We start from the raw sequence: 20,888 nt of genomic DNA on the forward strand, positions 1-20,888 counted from the left end.
AACTGCAGTTTCCCCAGCAAAAGAGAAAAATCTTGGTTGTGCACACTCAAGGACATAAAGTTGTGGAAAGATGTGGAGCTGGGCTACTTTAGTGCCTAAGGAAGAAAATCCAGGTGGCCCCCTCCCTTCCCACTAGTTGACAAGGGGCATGATTCACTGGGATGGGCGGGTTGTCTCTGCCCCCCCCTACAGCTCCCATTCATTTCAGAAGGGTCTGTTCAGCACAACTTCCTGGAGAAGGAGCACAGTGCAGAGAACCGAGGATCTGCTTTGATTGCAGAAGTTCCCAGTCTCTGGCCTCCCTAGCTAAAAGGAAAGGCTCAGGAAGCAGATAATGCAGAAAGACCTCTCTCTGCCCAAGACCCTGGAGAAAAGCTAGCTGCCAGTCTGTGTAGGCCAGGGGTCTGCAACCCGCGGCTCCGGAGCCGCATGTGGCTCTTTTACACCTTTGCCGCGGCTCCGGGACGGATACTAGCGAGGGGAGGAGGCGCATTGTGCGCCCCGACACTCCCCACTGTGGCGGGTGCTGTACTGGCTGTGACGTCGCATTGGGGCGGTGCGTGCGTTAGTCACACACTGTCCCGACATCACCTTCCCGGTTTTGCGGCTCCCAGTTGTTTTTCTTCAGAAACGGGTCCAAGTGGCTCTTTTTGTCTTAAAGGTTGCAGACCCCTGGTGTAGGCAATCTTGGCAGGGGCGTAGCACTGTCCACAGGCACCAGGGGCAGGTGTGCACACACACCGCAACCAGGGATGGAGCGTGCTCACCCAGTCCTTGCTGCTGCTGCTGCTGCCAGGCAGGAACAGGGCACGGAGGGTGAAGAGCACCCTCCCCACCTGGTCTCTGCCCAGTGTGTGAGCACCCGCCCATCTGGGCCTGTGTCCCAATGGTATGGTTACCAGATTTTTTTCAATGCATCCGGGGACCCCCCCTTTTTTTTTTTTGAAGCTGAGTAGCAACAGGGAGTCAGTAGTGGGGATGGTGAGGGAAAAGACCCTGGGCCCAAGCACACATGCATATTGTATAAAGGTGCAAAGCCCTTCTTTTCCACTCCGTGAAACATAAATGCACAGGTTTGTTTTTTTTAAAAAAACTGGGCAACGGCGCATCACCCACCTGTGACTCCCGAGCCCCCCTTCCCCCTTTGTTTTGACAGATCAGGGGAGGTTCAGGAGTCATGGGCGGGCGGCCATTGCCCAGGAGAGGCCAGCCTGGTAGTGCAGTTGGCTCTGGCTGGCTTCAGGAGCTGCTCACTGCTCGCTGCCGTGGTGCCCACCATTTTTCCTGCACCACGGCAGCAAGCAGCTCCTGATGCCAGCCAGAGCCAACTGCACTACCAGGCTGGCTCTGGGCTACTGAGGCTGCTGCTGCCACATTTCCCGAGGACAGATTTGCAAATCTGGGGACTGTCCCTGGGGACATCTGGTAACCCTACCCAATGAGACATATGTGCTTTATTTCAGACCAGACATGTACAGGATTGTGCTGTTGTGGAGATAAACTTGAGGCCGAGTCCAAAACGGGGTTTCAGTCACTTGGTAAAATGGTTGCTAGTCAGACTTTAGAACTCAAGGCAGTTGTTCTCAGGGCAGTTGATAAGAAGGTGTAACAAAGGAGTGGCTTCAGATATGGGGGGGCAGAAATGGGGCACATAAAGAAAAGAGGTGACTGTGACAGAATAGAGAGAGGTCAGAAAGTGAGGATAATTGAATAAGCAGGAAAGAAAATGCATACCGGCACCTTCCCCCTCCCCCATGTTGAAAATGTGGAACTTACAACTTCATGGTGAGTACTGGCACCATTTTGTTCTAAAAAAAGAGAAAAGCACTGCAAAGTAGTATGTCCACCCAGAAGCGTCTGCTGGTGCAAACAACGTTGAAAGCACAGAACTGCTCTTAAACCCTAATTAGCACAAATAACCACAAATACACAAAAGAACGAAAGAAGATCCCGATAGATCAGTCCAATTGAGGCATCTGATCAAGGCCTGTATTTTAAAATGAGCTTAAAGATATATTTGCAAATGTTTGTATGTTTCATGCCAGGCATAAAGCAGCTGGCTAAGTACTATGACAGTTGTTTATCTTCCTGCTCTCCTGAAAAGGGCCCCCCTGATTTATAGCAGTACCAGGAGACAAGTTTCTCAAGGTTGTAAAAGGGAATTACAGGCTGGGAGCAAAGGTTACAGTGACCCTACATATTACAGAATACAATCAAGCTGCAAAAACACTAATTAAGAGTTGGTAAATAGTAAGATTTATTGTTTAACAGAAAATAATACCATGTGCCTCCCATTAGACTCGAGTCATATTTTCCTAAGGTTAAAGGGCAAGAGCTAATGGGGAAAGCAGCTGGCTGGGAAAGAGGGGTGTAAATTGAAGAGGCTGCTTTTGAAGCTGTTTTTACTGAGTTCCTTTTCTTTTAAAAAGCTATCTATGTTATGTATGAAATTTATTGGCTTAATGTAATTATGCAAAGGATTTAGAAAGTAAGAAAGGTTAGATTCTTTTGTTAGATTCTTATTTCATTGATGGTGTGTGAGAAGGTGAACCCAAGATCTCTGTTTAGATTGAATTTAAAATCACGAGCCATCTGTTTTAGCCATTTGCCCCTGTTGCCAGAGGCAACAGGGCAAAAGGTGATCTGGTAATTAAGGTGCCTTGTCGAGGCAAATTTAAGATATATGGCTACTTGTCTGCCATTTATGGATAGAAGGAAATATAGCTCTTTGTCTCCCATATAAGGTAATAGGAAATGGGTGTATCTTTTATGATTGGTTCTAGCAAACAGCCAATAGGAATTTCAACCAGGCTGATTAGACAGAGGCAGCCAAAGGAGGAGCAAGGGGGCTGGGCTGAGGAAATATAAGTGCTGGCCATCAGGGCTGGAGGGGGACAGAGCTTTTGGTAACCATATACCACTGTGCCTATCATTTATTTGTCTGACAAATTATTATTTTAATTTCTCTATTGCTGCGTTGAATATTTCATTCCAGCTAAGCGTTAATCACAATCTTTACGCAGGAGATTTACACCTTGAGGACCCATTTGAGACAGCCTTAGAGGCTGATTTAAAGATCCAGAAGAAGAATTTGGTGCAGTCATGGTGGGGCTGTACCACTTTGAAATGTGGGTGAAAATTAGGCCTGTAGGAATACAGGTGTGGCCTAGCTTTCTTCCTGGCATGCCAGTTTTCTCTCTGCAGGGATCGTTTTTTTAAGAGGAAGCATTTGACCAAGTCACTCCACGTTTGCAACCTAAACTTGTACAGCAAAGAAGTAGAATCATAGAATCATAGAGTTGGAAGAGACCACAAGGGCCATCGGGTCCAACCCCCTGCCAAGCAGGAAACACCATCAGAGCACGCCTGACATATGGTTGTCAAGCCTCTGCTTAAAGACCTCCAAAGTAGGAGACTCCACCACACTCCTTGGCAGCAAATTCCACTGTCGAACAGCTCTTACTGTCAGGAAGTTCTTCCTAATGTTTAGGTGGAATCTTCTTTCTTGTAGTTTGGAGCCATTGCTCCGTGTCCGCTTCTCTGGAGCAGCAGAAAACAACCTTTCTCCCTCCTCTATGTGACATCCTTTTATATATTTGAACATGGCTATCATATCACCCCTTAACCTCCTCTTCTCCAGGCTAAACATGCCCAGCTCCCTTAGCCGTTCCTCATAAGGCATTGTTTCCAGGCCTTTGACCATTTTGGTTGCCCTCCTCTGGACATGTTCCAGTTTGTCAGTGTCCTTCTTGAATTGTGGTGCCCAGAACTGGACACAGTACTCCAGGTGAGGTCTGACCAGAGCAGAATACAGTGGCACTATTACTTCCCTTGATCTAGATGCTATACTCCTATTGATGCAGCCCAGAATTGCATTGGCTTTTTTAGCTGCCGCGTCACACTGTTGGCTCATGTCAAGTTTGTGGTCAACCAAGACTCCTAGATCCTTTTCACATGTACTGCTCTCAAGCCAGGTGTCCCCCATCTTGTATTTGTGCCTCTCACTTTTTTTGCCCAAGTGCAATACTTTACATTTCTCCCTGTTAAAATTCATCTTGTTTGTTTTGGCCCAGTGCCCTAATCTGTCAAGGTCGTTTTGAAGTGTGATCCTGTCCTCTGGGGTGTTAGCCACCCCTCCCAGTTTGGTGTCATCTGCAAATTTGATCAGGATGCCCTTGAGTCCATCATCCAAGTCGTTGATAAAGATGTTGAATAAGACCGGGCCCAAGACAGAACCCTGTGGCACCCCACTAGTCACTCTTCTAGTAGTTTGTTTGCTTTATTTATTTATTTATTGTATTTTTAGCTGATAAGGCTCTCAGAGTAGCTTACAAATATCAGTTCTAAGACAGTCCCTGAACATATATTTAGGCTGCACATATACCATCCATTTAAAGCACACACCCTACAAGAATCCTGGGAACTGTAGTTTCTTAAGGGTGCTGGGAACTGTAGTTGTAAATGAGGGGTAATTACAGTTTTTAGAGGAAGTCTTCAGAGAGGGTGTTTTAAATGCATGGTGTGTACACAACCCTACTAATGATTCTTAAAACAATGGCGGAGGGACTCCAAGCCATTAGGGATGTAACCTTACAGGGTTTATGATCAAAATAAAAAAAATTCCTTCCAGTAGCACCTTAAAGACCAACTAAGTTAGCATGCACACGAAAGCTCATACCAAGAACTAACTTAGTTGGTCTTTAAGGTGCTACTGGAAGGAATTTTTTTTATTTTGACTATGACAGACCAACACGGCTACCTATCTACTACTGGAACCATGGAAGGGTTTATGATATTATTCTTTTTTTACACACGTTAATATGCAATGGAAAAGCACTTTAATATGTGACTAAGGCTTGATACTCAATGAAGCCTTTTGTTCAGAAAGTTTTGACCATAGTATCACCTCAGATATTAGTGCACCTCATCTAATCCTCTCAGTGTTATTAGGGGAATCTCAAATGGATGCAACCTCTTTGACCTTAACTTTTCCCATTAAGTTACTCAGGCTTACGGACAGAATCTGCTCTCTCTTGGAACATTGTCTTTATCCCCTAGACCAGTGTTCCCCAGCCTTGGGTCTCCAGCTGTTTTTGGACTACAATTCCCATCATCCTTGACCACTGGTCTTGCTAGCGAGGGATTATGGGAGTTGTAGTCCAAAAACAGCTGGAGACCCAAGGCTGGGGAACACTGCCCTAGACCACATAAATTAGGGATCTGCAAATGTCTATCATTACCCATATTGATGGAATATATAGTGAAGGTAACAGATTTATTTGGAGTTTTAGGTTGTTGTTGTTGCTGCTGCTGCTGCCGCCGCTGCCCCTGAAGTAATTTCAAATCCTTCTAAGGTTTTTCATTGTTTTTGTTCATTAGTAATAGTAAATAGAATAGAAAAGAAAAAAACATCAGCACAAAAATCTGAGATTTTTTAAACAGACATCTTAATCAACTATAATTTCATAAAATGAATTTGCTGTTTTGTGATTGAATGCCCCCTGCTGTCCAGCCCTGTTCTTAAGGTTCTGATTATGTTCTGATTATGTTCTGTTCTGATTATGGAACACCAGAGATCTTCTTTTCTCTAACTGGGGAAGTTTGCTCTTCTGCAGATTTCCAAACTGTTTAGCTTTTTGGAGACCTGCTGCTTCTTCCTTCTTCAAGGCGGCTCTACCCTAATGACACCTGAGGGAGCAGACCTCTCTCTCTGCCGCTCCAGAAGATTCTTGATGTTCCACAATCAGAAGGCAATTACCACAAGAACAAGGCTGGACAGCAGGTGACATTCAATCACATTCCTGCAAGTTCATGTCATGAAATTATAGTTGATTCAGATGTCTTGTGCAACAAACCTGCTTCCCCAAAACCTAAGACTTTTGTGCTGATGTTTATTTTATTTCAATTGCAAATGAAAGCCCCACCCTCTCCCTCCTTTGAAATTGCATGAATGGAAGGACCAGAGTAAGGAGAGAGGGAAGGGGAGACTGAAAGGGTTTTGTGGTACAGGGCACCCTTCTCCAGGGCAGAGGTGAGAAACCAGTGGCTCCAGTTCCCATTATCCTCAACCCCTGATGGCTGGGACTGATGGGAGTTGGAGTCTAACAATATCTGGAGAGCCACAGGTTCCCCACCCTTGCTCTAGGGACATGCTGTGCTCTTCTGCATCTGTAAATAAAATGGCATTTTCCAATAGTTTCATGAGTCTCTCCTGAAGGGGAGGTTTTCCTCTCTATTTCTGGACCGTTTTAGGGTTGGTAGTCATTGAACATTGACTCAAGGGCTACCTTATTGGCCATCCCATAACTACCTAAGCCTTGAAGTCTTTTTCAAAAAGTACTAACTTACTAGCTGCCTTGCAGTCACAGAGACAACCACAGAGTTTGTGGTTGAGTCTCCAGTGAAGACAGCTATGATTGTACAGTAGGTCACAATGAAACAAAGGCAAACATCTTCCATCCTCCCTCTTTTGGGGCAGGTAACTTTTAGTGTTTCATTCCAGTCTTTGTAGACTTCTACCTTTCTCTTTCCCCCAGTCTGGCTGCCTTTCTGCTCTTATGTTAAGAAGGCAAGAGTAGCCTGCTGGATCAGATCAGTGGCCCATCTAGTCCAGCATCCTGTTTTCACAGTGGCCAACAAGATGCCTCCATGTGAAACCTGCAAGCAGGATTCAAGCACAAGAGCATTCTTCCCAAGATTCCTTGGAGGCCCCAGCTTGCCCCGCCCCCAGGAGCAGGGCATGCACACCACCCTGGGCAACGGAGTGGCTAGCTACGCCACTGGCACCACCACCTGAGCAGAAGAAGAGCATAGCTGGAGGCCAACAGCAAGTGCAGCATGTCTGTAGAGCAGGCAGGGGGGATTTGTTGGACCCCCCATCAGCCCCAGCCAGTGGTGGTGAGGATAATGGGAAGTGGAGCCACAGCTTCCTCATCCAGTCCTTAGAGAGGGAGGCCCTGTATCATAAGACCCTTTCAGCCTTCCTCTCTGTCTCTCTCTCCTCCCTCCCTCCTTCCTTCCTTCCTTCCTTCCTTCCGTCCTTCCTTCCTTCCTTCCATCCGTCCTTCCTCCACCCCTCCACCCCTTATTCAGGTGTTTCCTTTCATACAATTTCAAAGGAGGGAGAGGATGGTGACATTCTGATTCTGCCCCCTCTGTCACTTCAATCTCTTTGGCTTTATTGTCCTCCACATGTTAGGGGCTGAGATCCTGTAGCAATCCAGTGAAATTTTGTACAGGGGTGAGCAGACTTCAGACTTCTGAGATTAGCTTTGCTTTAAACACACACACACACACACATAGAAATCCCAAGGTCGCCCAATAGTGGGCCAGCCAGCTAGGAGTACATTAAGGATTCAGGAACAGGATGCCTCAGAGCATATGTTCAGCTCAGGTATTTCCGAACAGTACCAGCAATGAGCTAGACAAGTCTTTTTCACATAAAAATCCATACCTGGTTTCCCCTCAAGAATTCTTTTCCACCAACCTAATTATTTGCTAATCTTCTGCAAATCACTCAGAGGTCAACCAGTAGATGCTGATTTACCCTGCTCACGCCTGATTTCGAACTCTGGAAGATCAGGCTTCTAAACTGAGTGGGGGAATCTGTACCATAGAGAAGCCCCCCCCCCCGCCCCCCCCCGCTACCAACAGGAGAAGTTCAATGCAAAACACTGGTTACTAATACGCAACCTCACTTTCTGAGTCTTTAGATCTGTCAACTGGTGTCAGTTGGGACTGGTAGTGTCATGAGCTCCATGGAGATTATTTTGAGCAGGACTGGTCAGAAGGGGAGGAGGAGGAAGAATGGGATGAGAGTGCTGAGCTCAATGTGAGGAAGGGCTCAGAAATCTTCCAGGAGGCACCCCCACCTGCTGGGACTGGATGTTCCAGCAGAGGAGGGGGAGACTCAACCAGCCGCTGTCCTGCTCCTGCCAGTGTGAGCCACTTCCAGATAAGCCCCAGAAGGTTATGCTTCTCGCAGAATAAAGTTGGAGATGGAGTCATATTCCCAACTTCCACTGGGTTTGCAGCAGCGTCTTACAGAATCCATTTCTGATGAAGACATATTATTGTACGGACTCTCGCACTAATTTTTTTTTTATAAATTTTTTTATTGGTTTTACAAAAATTTTTATAGACAACACAAACAAACAAACAAACAAACAAACATGTATAATTTTATATGCTTTTTTTTCATAAACCTTACTTCGTCGACTCCCCCAAACCTCCCCTTTCTACATCCCAATTCCCAAAATTATTTCAGCAAATCCTAACACTTAATTTTATCAGATTTATCCCTTATTCTTTTCTTTTACTTAATCTTTTACAGCTGTAAACCCCTTCCCCCCCCTGAAAACCTCAACATTCTAGCTTTCATTCATTTTACAATGTTTCTTAAGATAAATTTTAAATTTCTTCCAATCTTCATCCGCCGTCTCTTTCCCCTGATCACGGATTCTGCCAGTCATTTCAGCTAGTCCCATGTAGTCTATCACCTTCATCTGCCATTCTTCCAGAGTGGGTAGATCTTGTGTCTTCCAATACTTTGCGATGAGTATTCTTGCTGCTGTTGTAGCATACATAAAAAATGTTCTATCTTTCTTTGGCACCAATTGGCTGACAATGCCCAAGAGAAAGGCCTCTGGTCTTTAAGTACCTTTTTCATTTCATTATATATCATTTCCCAGAAAGCCTTAATCTTCGGGCACGTCCACCAAAGGTGATAAAAGGTACCTTCAGTTTCTTTACATTTCCAACATTTATTATCAGGCAAATGGTATATTTTTGCAAGCTTGACTGGGGTCATGTACCACCTGTAAATCATTTTCATAATATTCTCTCTTAGGGCATTACATGCCGTAAATTTTATACCGGTGGTCCACAACTGTTCCCAGTCTGCAAACATCATATTATGACCAATGTCCTGTGCCCACTTAATCATAGCTGACTTGACTGTTTCATCTTGTGTATTCCATTTCAGCAACAAGTTATACATTCTAGACAAATTCTTAGCATTGGGCTCTAGCAATTCTGTTTCTAATTTTGATTTCTCCACCTGGAAGCCAATTTTCCTGTCTTGGACTCTCCCACTAATAAGGTTGGTTTGTCTTAATACAGCAGGGTCTCTGTATGGTGCTGAGTTTTTTCTCCCTCAAGACTAATCTCCTATTTCAAGGCTTAGTTTTATGGCAGTATTAAAGGCAAAACTGATTGGACTTTTTTCTCCTAAGTGAGCTGGTGATTCCAGAAGACTGCACTGAGTCTTATGATGGAAACAAGCATGCTTTGGGACTGTGGAATTCAGCTTAATGCTATGATGTTCATGTGATACCAGTAACTGAGGAGGCTCCTGAACCTTGATCAGATAATGAGCCGGCTGGGCAGGCTCTGAGGCTGTCTCCAAGGATGCGCCACTGGGTGCGCCAGTGGGAGCAGACCCAACCTACTTGCAGGAGTGCCCGCTTGCTTGTCCCATTGGTTTGGACCTGAAAAATACAAATGACCGTGTCCTCCCTGATCTTCAAAAAGAGGGCAAAGGGTGCTGAGACAACTTTCATTGTGTCTAGTCATGTATGTTACATCTCTGCTTTGAAGCACTGAACTGTGTAACCTGTATGTTTAAGCCATGTAGTGACTTGTGTAATAAAGCCTTGGGGAATAACTGAGCCAAGAGTCTGAGTCCTATGCCCACAAAAGGGAGCAAGGACAGGGAGGGGGTAAGGCAGGAGGCCAACAGTAGGTGGCACCAAAGCCAGTGACAGGCAGCGCCAACTAATTCTAGCTTTGTCTCCCTTCTCCTTCCTGCTGAGTTCTTTGTGGGCAACAGTGACACTAAGGAAGAGGAGGTTTACAGGCAGATTATATGTAAGAAGGCAGGAAGCTGGGGCTGGCTGTTCTGCTCTCTCTCAGTGGCAATGTTTTCCTTGCACAATGCAAGAAAGAAGTGCACCCAACAAGGCAGATTCCTTTAAATGAATGCTTTTGATGAGGAGAGTTTTAAATCTATTGGCAATGGCAAATGGATTAATGACACCATGCATTACACAACTGGGGGTACAGCAGGAAAAAACCATATCCAAAGCAGTTTCACATGGTCTTTCACCTATACCTGCTTTCTTGTAAAAGAACAGTCCAACTTCAGTGATGATTATCTGGAAAGTGACTTTACACATTGTGCTAAGATTCACCCAGTTTACAAGCTACAATAATTATGCAATCATGTCGTGGCGGTTAAAATTAAGACAGAGATAGAACAGGGAAAAGAGCACTTTAAACCAAAAAAGGCATTCTTAAGCATCAAACATTGAGGTTTTTAATCCTCAAATGAAATGTATTCTGTAATTAGTGGAGCTGTACATCTATTTCAGTCACTCCAAGCCTTTCCCATCCACCAACCAGGTATTATATTTCAACAAAGCAATTTTCAAGGGAAAGACGGCCAGTATGCTACAAACAGGAGCAATGATGTAAAATTACACACACACACACCCGCTTTCTTCCTTTTGGTCAACTTTTTTAAAAACAAACACCCAGTCTTCATTCATTCTATCATAGAACGTTGCAGGAGTGAGAAGCAACTGCTGTCCTTTCCAACTGTGCCCCAGATTGCAGCCCATTTACTTTGCTCCACAGATTTCAATGGGGGCCACTGAGATCCAAGCCAGCCCCTCCTCACATAAGGTAAAGGTAAAGGGACCCCTGACCATTAGGTCCAGTCGTGACCGACTCTGGGGTTGTGGCACTCATCTCGCTTTACTGGCCAAGGGAGCCAGTGTACAGCTTCTGGGTCATGTGGCCAGCATGACTAAGCCGTTCCTGGCGAACCAGAGCAGCACACGGAAATGCCGTTTACCTTCCCGCCAGAGCGGTACCTATTTATCTACTTGCACTTTGACGTGCTTTCAAACTGCTAGGTGGGCAGGAGCAGGGACCGAGCAACGGGAGCTCACCCCATCGCGGGGAATTCGAACCGCCGACCTTCTGATCGGCAAATCCTAGGCTCTATGGTTTAACCCACAGCACCACCCGTGTCCCTCTTCACATAGTCTTTCCCTTATTTTTCACATAGTCTTTTCCTTATTTTCCTGTGCAGGTCATGTTCCTGTAGTTTGTAATCCATGAGATTTGGGTGGATTACTAATTCAGTTCCCTTGTATTACCAGAATGTATTAATTTGGAAAGTATGTAAATTTTGACGTTTCCCATCAAAGCCCTGAAGTGACCCCATGACGAAAGTAAAGACACCTGCACCCACTGTATTAACGCCGCAAGGGACTTTTTTATGTGTTCTTATGACCTACTGGTGGCGGAAGGAGCGAGCCACATTCCAGTGAGTGAGCCTGTCCCTGGCTGTAATACTAGTGTTAGCCTGCTCACTGGTCAGAGCTGAAGGAGCTAAAGGGCAGAGAGATTAGGAGAGGTGGCTGGGGAAGATGAAACAGGTTTGAAAAGGCAACTGAAACCAGCTTAGGTAAGATTGCTTAACAAAACAATTGGGAATTTGGGGCAATTTCTTTTGGGGTGCTCTCGTGCTGTGGATTCTTACTCCCTTCTTTATGGTGGAAGTAATTGGTGATTTTACTTTGCTTCCTTTGGGTCTCCCACTCCCCCTGAGGTGATATTGGTGCAAATCCCAGGTCCATATAATTCTTTCTTGTAAGGACCATGTTGAGCGTGGAAAAAGGTAACTGGGAGCAGTTTGCTGGAGTCTCTTAGTCCTGGGTTTTTTGGCTTCACTTGTCTCAAACACAAGACAGATTATGCAGTGGCGTAGCATGGGGGTGCAGGGGGGCCCGGCCGCACCGGGCGCAACATCTGGGGGTTAGTGTTAGGGGGCACAAATCCACGGGTTGGGGGTGCAAATTACTTGCCTTGCCCCGGGTGCTGACAACCCACGCTACGCCACTGGGATTATGTTTATCTTCCAGTTTCCCACCTTCGAAAGGTGGGGAGGGTTGTTTTACAAGCAAGGTTTCATGCTTGCCCCTTATCTCGGTGGGCCTCTAGGGTTTCTGCTCCCTTTTCCGTCTTTAGTTCTCAGCTTTAAGGCTTTCAACGCTCACCGTGGAAATATTTCTGGGAAGGGGAATAATTTACCTCAGCCTTGATGATACAGCAGGTTCGTGCCTCCCTTCAATGGATGAAATTTGGATTGGATTGGATTGATCTTTATTACGGCCATTGGCCCGTCACACGACAGTTTCCCATACCAACATAATGTACTTGAACCTCCAAATTTAAAACCGTCAAAACTTACAAAAACCAGACAATAACCAAAGCAGAACAAAAACAAAAGACCAACATCATACATTACAAAAAAATTGTAACATAAACATCACCCTCTACTCTTAAATTAATAGAAGACATCAATGGTGATTCACCTAGTTACATCCTAAAACATAGATCATGGTTTAAAGGGATTTTCCAAGCCACACAGGAGTCTGTTTCTCTTCTTTAGGGATAGGACGCTGATCAGGAATCTGGCAACCGTGAGTGATCTTAGGGGGTCATCATCATTTAATAGATATCTCAGTTTGGCTTCATTCGTATCATCGGCAATTCCCTTTAGATATTGAGCAAGAAACTTGCTCCTGGCCGATGAGTAAAAAGCACAATCAAGAATTATGTGATGCAACGATTCCTGATGCCCCACAATTACAATCACATAAGAGCGATATCTGTCCATTGGAAAATCTATTTCTCAGCACGTTCAATGGGAAGGTGTTGAATCTTGCCTTTACAAAGGCATATCTATGAGCCGAAGAAGTTAAGGAATTCAAATAGTTTGGGAGCCTTAAGAGGGGTAATAAACCAAGGTTTAGAGGTGAGCAGGTACCATTGCCCAAGACCATTTTCTGCTGCAAGTCCATCTCCTCTAGTTTACAGGTTACTGTTCTTTTAACTGGAACTATGTCCTGCTCTAGTAATTTGGATGGGGAGATTCCCATTGCCGTAATTTTCAGTTGTAAATTTTTTACCCATGGGCTCTGGAAATCATCTCTCCACATACATTGTATCAAGTACAAGTTTGGGAGATTGTGCCATAGAGATAACCAGTGACAAAGTATGTGCTTCCACAGAGCGTTTTCCAGGGATACAGTATTAAGTTCCATGCGTAACGCTGTATTACTTACACAGTTGGGCAGTTTCAATATCCCTCTTAAAAACTGATTTTGAATAACCTCTAGGTGAGATAGATTGACAAAGTCCCCCAAATTGAGATGGCATAGGCAATTGTCGGGATCACCTTGGCCTTGAAGACTTTCAACGCCGATGGGATGTGAAGGGCCCCGTCGGTGAAGAAGAATCGCAAGATCGCCAAGGAGATAGCTTTGGCTCTGTTTGTAACATAAGCTACATGGGCCTTCCATCTAAGGTTATGTTGTAACCAAACTCCCAAGTATTGGAATCTATAGATTTGTTCGATGACTCTCCCATCAATTCTCCAATTGTGGAGTTTCCGGCTCTTTGAGAAAATTAGGATCTTAGATTTTCCATAATTAATTGTAAGGGAATTTGCGTTACAATATGATCCAAAAATTTTTAAGGCCCTCCTGAGACCTACTCTAGAAAAAGAAAGAATGACTGCGTCATCCGCATATAGTAACAAAGGGCAGCGATAAAGTGCTAGGCGGGGTGCATGAATCCTTTCTTGAGCCTCTATTAGGGGAGTCCTCATGTCGCTTATGAACAAATTGAACAGGAATGGAGCCAGTATACAGCCCTGTCGGACACCTCTGTTAATGGGAATTGAATTGGTGAGATCACCCTCCGGGGTGAATCTCACTCTGGCCGCTGAGTTCTCATGGAGTTTGATTATTAGCCAGAGAAGCCTTCTGTCAATGCCCCAGCGGGTGAGTTTTCCCCAGAGGATGCTCCTGGGGATACTATCGAATGCTGCCTTTAGGTCAATGAATGCCACACAGAGTTGGCCACCCTTTGGGGTGGAATATTTCCAGGCAAGATGCTGTAAAATTAGAATATGATTAATTGTTGACTGTTTTGGGCGGAATCCAGCTTGTTGGGGCCCAATTAATTTTTTCTCTTCGGCCCATTGGTTAAGTCTGTTCAACAGGAAGCGGGCATACAGTTTCCCCACTATTGAGAGCAGACTGATATTTCTGTAATTCCCCGGGTCATCTGGTGAGCCCTTTTTGTGGATTGGAACGATAACAGCGTCCTTCCATACTTCCAGGATCTTTCCAGAGTTGTTAACAGCATCGAAGATGGTCGCCAGAACTTTGGCCCACCAGTCCGCGTGGTATTTTATAGCTTCTGCCGGGATCAGGTCTGGCCCAGGCGCTTTCCCTGTTTTGAGTTTAACAATCAAGTCATGGATGTCTTCCGGATCGGTGGGGGGCCAGAGGGGAAGCTGATCTTGAAATTCATCTCTTGTGTTAGCAATACAGTCAGTTGTGGCAAAGTAATTTTTTAAGTAGGATTCCCAAACTGGGGCAGGAATAATAGTCAAAGGGTATCTTTTAGTTCTTTTATTTACCAGGAGCCAAAATTGTCTGGAGTTCCGTGATGATGAGGGTTCTATGATTGCTCGCCATTGATTCACTTGCCATTCCTGTCTGGCTCCCTTTTGAATATGCTTGTAGGCCGATTTTGCTTGGAAATATTCTTTTGGCAAGACCGTTGCCCCGGAGGCTTTATACTCTTTGTAGATGTTACCAAGAAGTTGTCTAGCCTGTTTACAAGCACTATTGAACCACAATGCACCTATCTTCCTTTGTGTTCGATTTATTTTATGCGTCGGGACAGAGAAAAAAGACGTTAGATCTTCCGACAGATTCGAGAATAGTCTTAGAGTTTGGTCATAATCATAATAATCCTCGATTAAGCCTGAGTATGTTTGTTTTAGTCCTTGTTGGAAATATGCTGAGTATTTTTGGGCCTGTAGTTCGGACCATTTTACACTTTTGATTTGCACTACTGAGTTCGTAATCAGATGTGTTGGGTGCCTGTCTCCATCTGGGGTCCAGTCTATAGTCATTGTGGCGACCAACGGTAGGTGGTCGCTCAGTTGAATATTTTCGACATTAAAATGGGAAAATTTGGGGAATATGTCATGAGATACTAACATATAATCCAGGACACTGTTTGCAGAGGAGCTTATGTGTGTAAACTCACCTGGTATGTCCGGCGGGCAGTTCCCGTTTAGAATCACTAAGTTTAGACGTAGTACCAATTGGTAAAGAAGGGTTCCTGCTTCATTTACCCTTTTGTCTTTGGAAAGTCTTTGATTATGGAGAGAGAGGTCATTAATGAATTCTGGGGTTATCCACCATTTGGCTTTGATTAAAGACTCCCAGTTTGTTGCAATGCGAGCATTGAAGTCCCCTGCTATAACATTGGGTATATTGGGGTATTTGGAGTGACAAAGAGTGAGATGTTCCTCCAAGATTCCCCATTTATTGTGTAAGTGTGCAATATTGCCTCCAAGAGGAAGATAAACATTTGTTATAACAAGTTCAAAGTTTTTCCCCGTAATCAGGGCTGTAATTGCAATCAATGGATGAAAGCTGTGCGTTAGTTGCAAAGACTGCAATCTATCTTCTTTAGCGTTCCTTGTTACGCTAAATCAAGTTGAACCATAAAACAGTAGATAATAAAACAGTAAAACAATAAACCATTAGGCTAAAAGCAAAGGAAACAAAATGACAACTAAAATATAAACATAGGGTCAGAAGATGGCTAAAACCTAATTAAAAGCTTAATTGAAGACGGGAGGTTCTGGCTAGTCTGCTACCTCCATCGTCATTTTGGCTCCCTCCCCCCAAAGGGACAGTAAATTGTACACAGATGATGGTCCTTGAGAAAGTCGCGCAAAAAACAGCTTAGCCAAGAAAATTTAAACTGAAAACTCAGAAAAATACCAAGATAAGATTGCCTTGGATGGAGAGAGAGATAGGTAAGTTGAAAACTTGCTGGAAAGGCAAAGAAAGCATTTGGAGGATGAAGCTGCTGATGGCGACTGGAGAGGGACTGCTCAGGGACACGGCCAGTCCAGGATCCTGTGGGAAAGTGCTTTCTCTGAGGGAAGTTGCTGAGAGTGGCTAGAGTGGTGGATTAGGACCTGGGAGACTAGAGTTCAAATCCTCCCTCTGCCATGAAGCAGCTCTCTATCTCTCAGCCTAACCTACCTCACAGGGTTGTTGTGAGGATCAAATGAGGAAGCAGACGAGAAGATCAACTCCACTAAGCCTTTCCAGCAGAAGCTGCAAGATTACGAAAAGAGATGGGAAAGGGAGCTTCAAAGGTAACTATGGAACAGGCCAGGCAAAATTACCCCTCATGCGTAACGTGGCTCTCTGGTGCTAATACCCAAGGTTTGGGGATTTCATCTTCTTCTTTTTTTGCTACATAGCTCAGGCAACACAAAGCGTTGACTCTCTGCAAAAAACCCTGGATCCTCCAGCACTGAAGGTAATAGGTTTGAAATACGCCCTGTTACCATAAAGGATTCTTCTGTATATGCTCATCTTAAAATGGAGCCCTCAACTCTGGAAGATGTCTCCAATGTGTCCTGCAAGTGGAGGATTCCAGTGGAGGTAGAACGAATGCTAGGAGGTTAGAGCTGTACTGAAAGGCCTGGCCTTTCTGCCAGCAGCAATGACCAGATGACAGAATAAATGGGAAACAGACGTCAAAAGGTAAGTATGCAACAGGGCAGGCCAAACTATCACAATACGTGATGTGGCTGTGGGAGTAATAACTCGAAAATCAGGGCCTAGGATTTCATTGTCAAATGTGTTAAGGGGGTGGATTCTACTGTATCCCTCAGCGCTCCATGTGCGTCCCTCCCCAAGCGGCGCGCTCGGTGGAAGAGGACGACCACCCCAGATCGAAGGAGGGTACCCTTCTTCGGTCAAGGGTATGCGATAGTTGCGCTCCCCTGCTAGAACCTGCAAACTTTTGGCTAAGCATCTTCCAAGAACACCATTTGAGACATAGTGCATCACTGCCTTACTTGGATGTGTCTGGAGTCTTGGAAGCTGGACTACCCTACGTTCTCCTACAAATGGACCTTCAGGGGTTTGCAGCTTCGAGCAGGGCAGCACAGCTCTCGCATACCCTTGACTGAAGAAGGGTACACTCCTTCGATCTGGGATGGTCCTCTTCCACCGAGCGCGCAGCTTTCGGAGGGACACACACGGTAACTAGAAAGTCCTCTTGAATTTGAAGAGGCGGTGACAGGCTCCGATACCTCCCAAGTCAAGCCAAAACGCTACATCACAATGATAGCAGCAGTATAGATGGAGACATTCTGCCTGAAGGACATCTAGGTGAGTATCCCTTGCTCGCCTGGGAAGAAAATTAATTTGTATTGTGTTCCTTCTGCAACTTTTTGTGCTAAGACTCTTTCAGGTGGCGGTGACCGAGTCGTCAGAAGAGGCCCTATTTGGTGTCACCACAATGAAGCTCACCTGCAGGTAGGAGAACACTTCTTCTTTTGTTGCAGCTCCTCTTTTCTTCCGGCTTCGCAGAGCTCACTGTACCTGAAGCAGATCTGTTCAGTTGACGAGAAAGAAGATGCAATGTGAGGAAGAGCTCTTGATACATCAAGAAAAAGCCTGCAGTGAGAGTCACCAGCATCGGGACAGTGCTGCTTGAGGTAAATTCAAGTTCCACCACCTCGTTGGTTTCTTTTTATTCAGGCAATGTTTTTTGGATTGGTCTCCCGTTTTTCCCATTTTCTTTTCTGGTTTTCTCTTCCCAGTTCTCTCCAAAGATCCTGCAAGGCTCAAATGAAATGAATGCTCTGCCAAAAAACAAGACACTATTTTCTGGAGGATTGGTGGAAGGCGGCTGGGGATAAGCTAGTGACTCTAGATCGCAACGCAACAGAAGGAGCTGCCAGACACATGAAGTCACCAACACTCAGATGAAGCCACCTCTTCCTGCAGAGTCACAGAAGTCACGGTGGACGTATTTTACAAACAAACAAGCAAACCAAGAATCAAAAAACTCTTTCCATGGAACTGGTGTGGTGGGGCTGGGGAGAAACTAGGAACTGTGGATTGCTTTTCACACCCCAAGAGAAGGAACTGCCGGGCGCACCAAGTCACCCTTCAAACAGAGAAACTCAGAAAAATACCAAGATGGAGATGTTAAAGAGAATCCAGAAAACGAAAAATACTTAACGGGAAAAGCCAAGAGAAAAGGAAGATAAATGAAGGAATATGAAGGGGGAGCTCAAGTTTGATTTACCTTTCAAACTAGTCTTTGGATGAAAAGAAGGAGCACATGGATACGAGGTCTGCTTCAAGCAGAGGGAAATTGAGTAGGGAAAATAGAAGGCCTTTCTTTGACGAGGCAACTAGAGAAGTCATTTGCTGACAAGAAAGTTGGGGTTTTTTGCTGCTGAAGCTAGAAATGTGCAGGTGGAGAGGAAAGAAAGAAGACAGGGAGAGGACAAAACCACGCCTTCTAATTTCATGTTGGCTCAGGTTGCCTTGGACGGAGAGAGAGATAGGTAAGTTGAAAACTTGCTGGAAAGGCAAAGAAAGCATTTGGAGGATGAAGCTGCTGATGGCGACTGGAGAGGGACTGCTCAGGGACACGGCCAGTCCAGGATCCTGTGGGAAAGTGCTTTCTCTGAGGGAAGTTGCTGAGAGTGGCTAGAGTGGTGGATTAGGACCTGGGAGACTAGAGTTCAAATCCTCCCTCTGCCATGAAGCAGCTCTCTGTCTCTCAGCCTAACCTACCTCACAGGGTTGTTGTGAGGATCAAATGAGGAAGCAGACGAGAAGATCAACTCCACTAAGCCTTTCCAGCAGAAGCTGCAAGATTACGAAAAGAGATGGGAAAGGGAGCTCCAAAGGTAACTATGGAACAGGCCAGGCAAAATTACCCCTCATGCGTAACGTGGCTCTCTGGTGCTAATACCCAAGGTTTGGGGATTTCATCTTCTTCTTTTTTGCTACATAGCTCAGGCAACACAAAGCGTTGACTCCTTGCAAAAAACCCTGGATCCTCCAGCACTGAAGGTAATAGGTTTGAAATACGCCCTGTTACCATAAAGGATTCTTCTGTATATGCTCATCTTAAAATGGAGCCCTCAACTCTGGAAGATGTCTCCAATGTGTCCTGCAAGTGGAGGATTCCAGTGGAGGTAGAACGAATGCTAGGAGGTTAGAGCTGTACTGAAAGGCCTGGCCTTTCTTCCAGCAGCAATGACCAGATGACAGAATAAATGGGAAACGGACGTCAAAAGGTAAGTATGCAACAGGGCAGGCCAAACTATCACAATACGTGATGTGGCTGTGGGAGTAATAACTCGAAAATCAGGGCCTAGGATTTCATTGACAAATGCGTTAAGGGGGTGGATTCTACTGTATCCCTCAGCGCTCCATGTGCGTCCCTCCCCAAGTGGCGCGCTCGGTGGAAGAGGACGACCACCCCAGATCGAAGGAGGGTACCCTTCTTCGGTCAAGGGTATGCGATAGTTGCGCTCCCCTGCTAGAACCTGCAAACTTTTGGCTAAGCATCTTCCAAGAACACCATTTGAGACATAGTGCATCACTGCCTTACTTGGATGTGTCTGGAGTCTTGGAAGCTGGACTACCCTATGTTCTCCTACAAATGGACCTTCAGGGGTTTGCAGCTTCGAGCAGGGCAGCACAGCTCTCGCATACCCTTGACTGAAGAAGGGTACACTCCTTCGATCTGGGATGGTCGTCCTCTTCCACCGAGCGCGCAGCTTTCGGAGGGACACACACGGTAACTAGAAAGTCCTCTTGAATTTGAAGAGGCGGTGACAGGCTCCGATACCTCCCAAGTCAAGCCAAAACGCTACATCACAATGATAGCAGCAGTATAGATGGAGACATTCTGCCTGAAGGACCTCTAGGTGAGTATCCCTTGCTCGCCTGGGAAGAAAATTAATTTGTATTGTGTTCCTTCTGCAACTTTTTGTGCTAAGACTCTTTCAGGTGGCGGTGACCGAGTCGTCAGAAGAGGCCCTATTTGGTGTCACCACAATGAAGCTCACCTGCAGGTAGGAGAACACTTCTTCTTTTGTTGCAGCTCCTCTTTTCTTCCGGCTTCGCAGAGCTCACTGTACCTGAAGCAGATCTGTTCAGTTGACGAGAAAGAAGATGCAATGTGAGGAAGAGCTCTTGATACATCAAGAAAAAGCCTGCAGTGAGAGTCACCAGCATCGGGACAGTGCTGCTTGAGGTAAATTCAAGTTCCACCACCTCGTTGGTTTCTTTTTATTCAGGCAATGTTTTTTGGATTGGTCTCCCGTTTTTCCCATTTTCTTTTCTGGTTTTCTCTTCCCAGTTCTCTCCAAAGATCCTGCAAGGCTCAAATGAAATGAATGCTCTGCCAAAAAACAAGACACTATTTTCTGGAGGATTGGTGGAAGGCGGCTGGGGATAAGCTAGTGACTCTAGATCGCAACGCAACAGAAGGAGCTGCCAGACACATGAAGTCACCAACACTCAGATGAAGCCACCTCTTCCTGCAGAGTCACCGAAGTCACGGTGGACGTATTTTACAAACAAACAAGCAAACCAAGAATCAAAAAACTCTTTCCATGGAACTGGTGTGGTGGGGCTGGGGAGAAACTAGGAACTGTGGATTGCTTTTCACACCCCAAGAGAAGGAACTGCCGGGCGCACCAAGTCACCCTTCAAACAGAAACTCAGAAAAATACCAAGATGGAGATGTTAAAGAGAATCCAGAAAACGAAAAATACTTAACGGGAAAAGCCAAGAGAAAAGGAAGATAAATGAAGGAATATGAAGGGGGAGCTCAAGTTTGATTTACCTTTCAAACTAGTCTTTGGATGAAAAGAAGGAGCACATGGATACGAGGTCTGCTTCAAGCAGAGGGAAATTGAGTAGGGAAAATAGAAGGCCTTTCTTTGACGA

The 20,888-nt window shown here is 45.3% G+C and overlaps 1 protein-coding gene across 4 annotated transcripts in view; it reads left to right on the forward strand.

Annotated features, from left to right (window-relative positions):
• The first annotated feature begins 10,513 nt into the window (after positions 1–10,513).
• LOC309536219 (neuropeptide FF receptor 1-like) overlaps positions 10,514–20,888 on the forward strand; it is a 95,576-nt gene continuing 85,201 nt past the window's right edge. The window contains exon 1 of one of the 4 annotated variants that reach the window (XM_082230212.1): positions 10,514–10,683. The gene's annotated coding sequence lies outside the window, so the exon portion shown is untranslated. Of the gene's footprint in view, positions 10,684–10,878; positions 11,474–20,888 lie in introns of those variants that run through there. The other 3 variants (XM_082230216.1, XM_082230211.1, XM_082230217.1) reach the window with 3 other exon arrangements.

The sequence above is a fragment of the Podarcis vaucheri genome (assembly GCF_965113315.1).
Source record: "Podarcis vaucheri genome assembly, chromosome: 7".
Lineage (NCBI taxonomy): Eukaryota > Metazoa > Chordata > Lepidosauria > Squamata > Lacertidae > Podarcis > Podarcis vaucheri.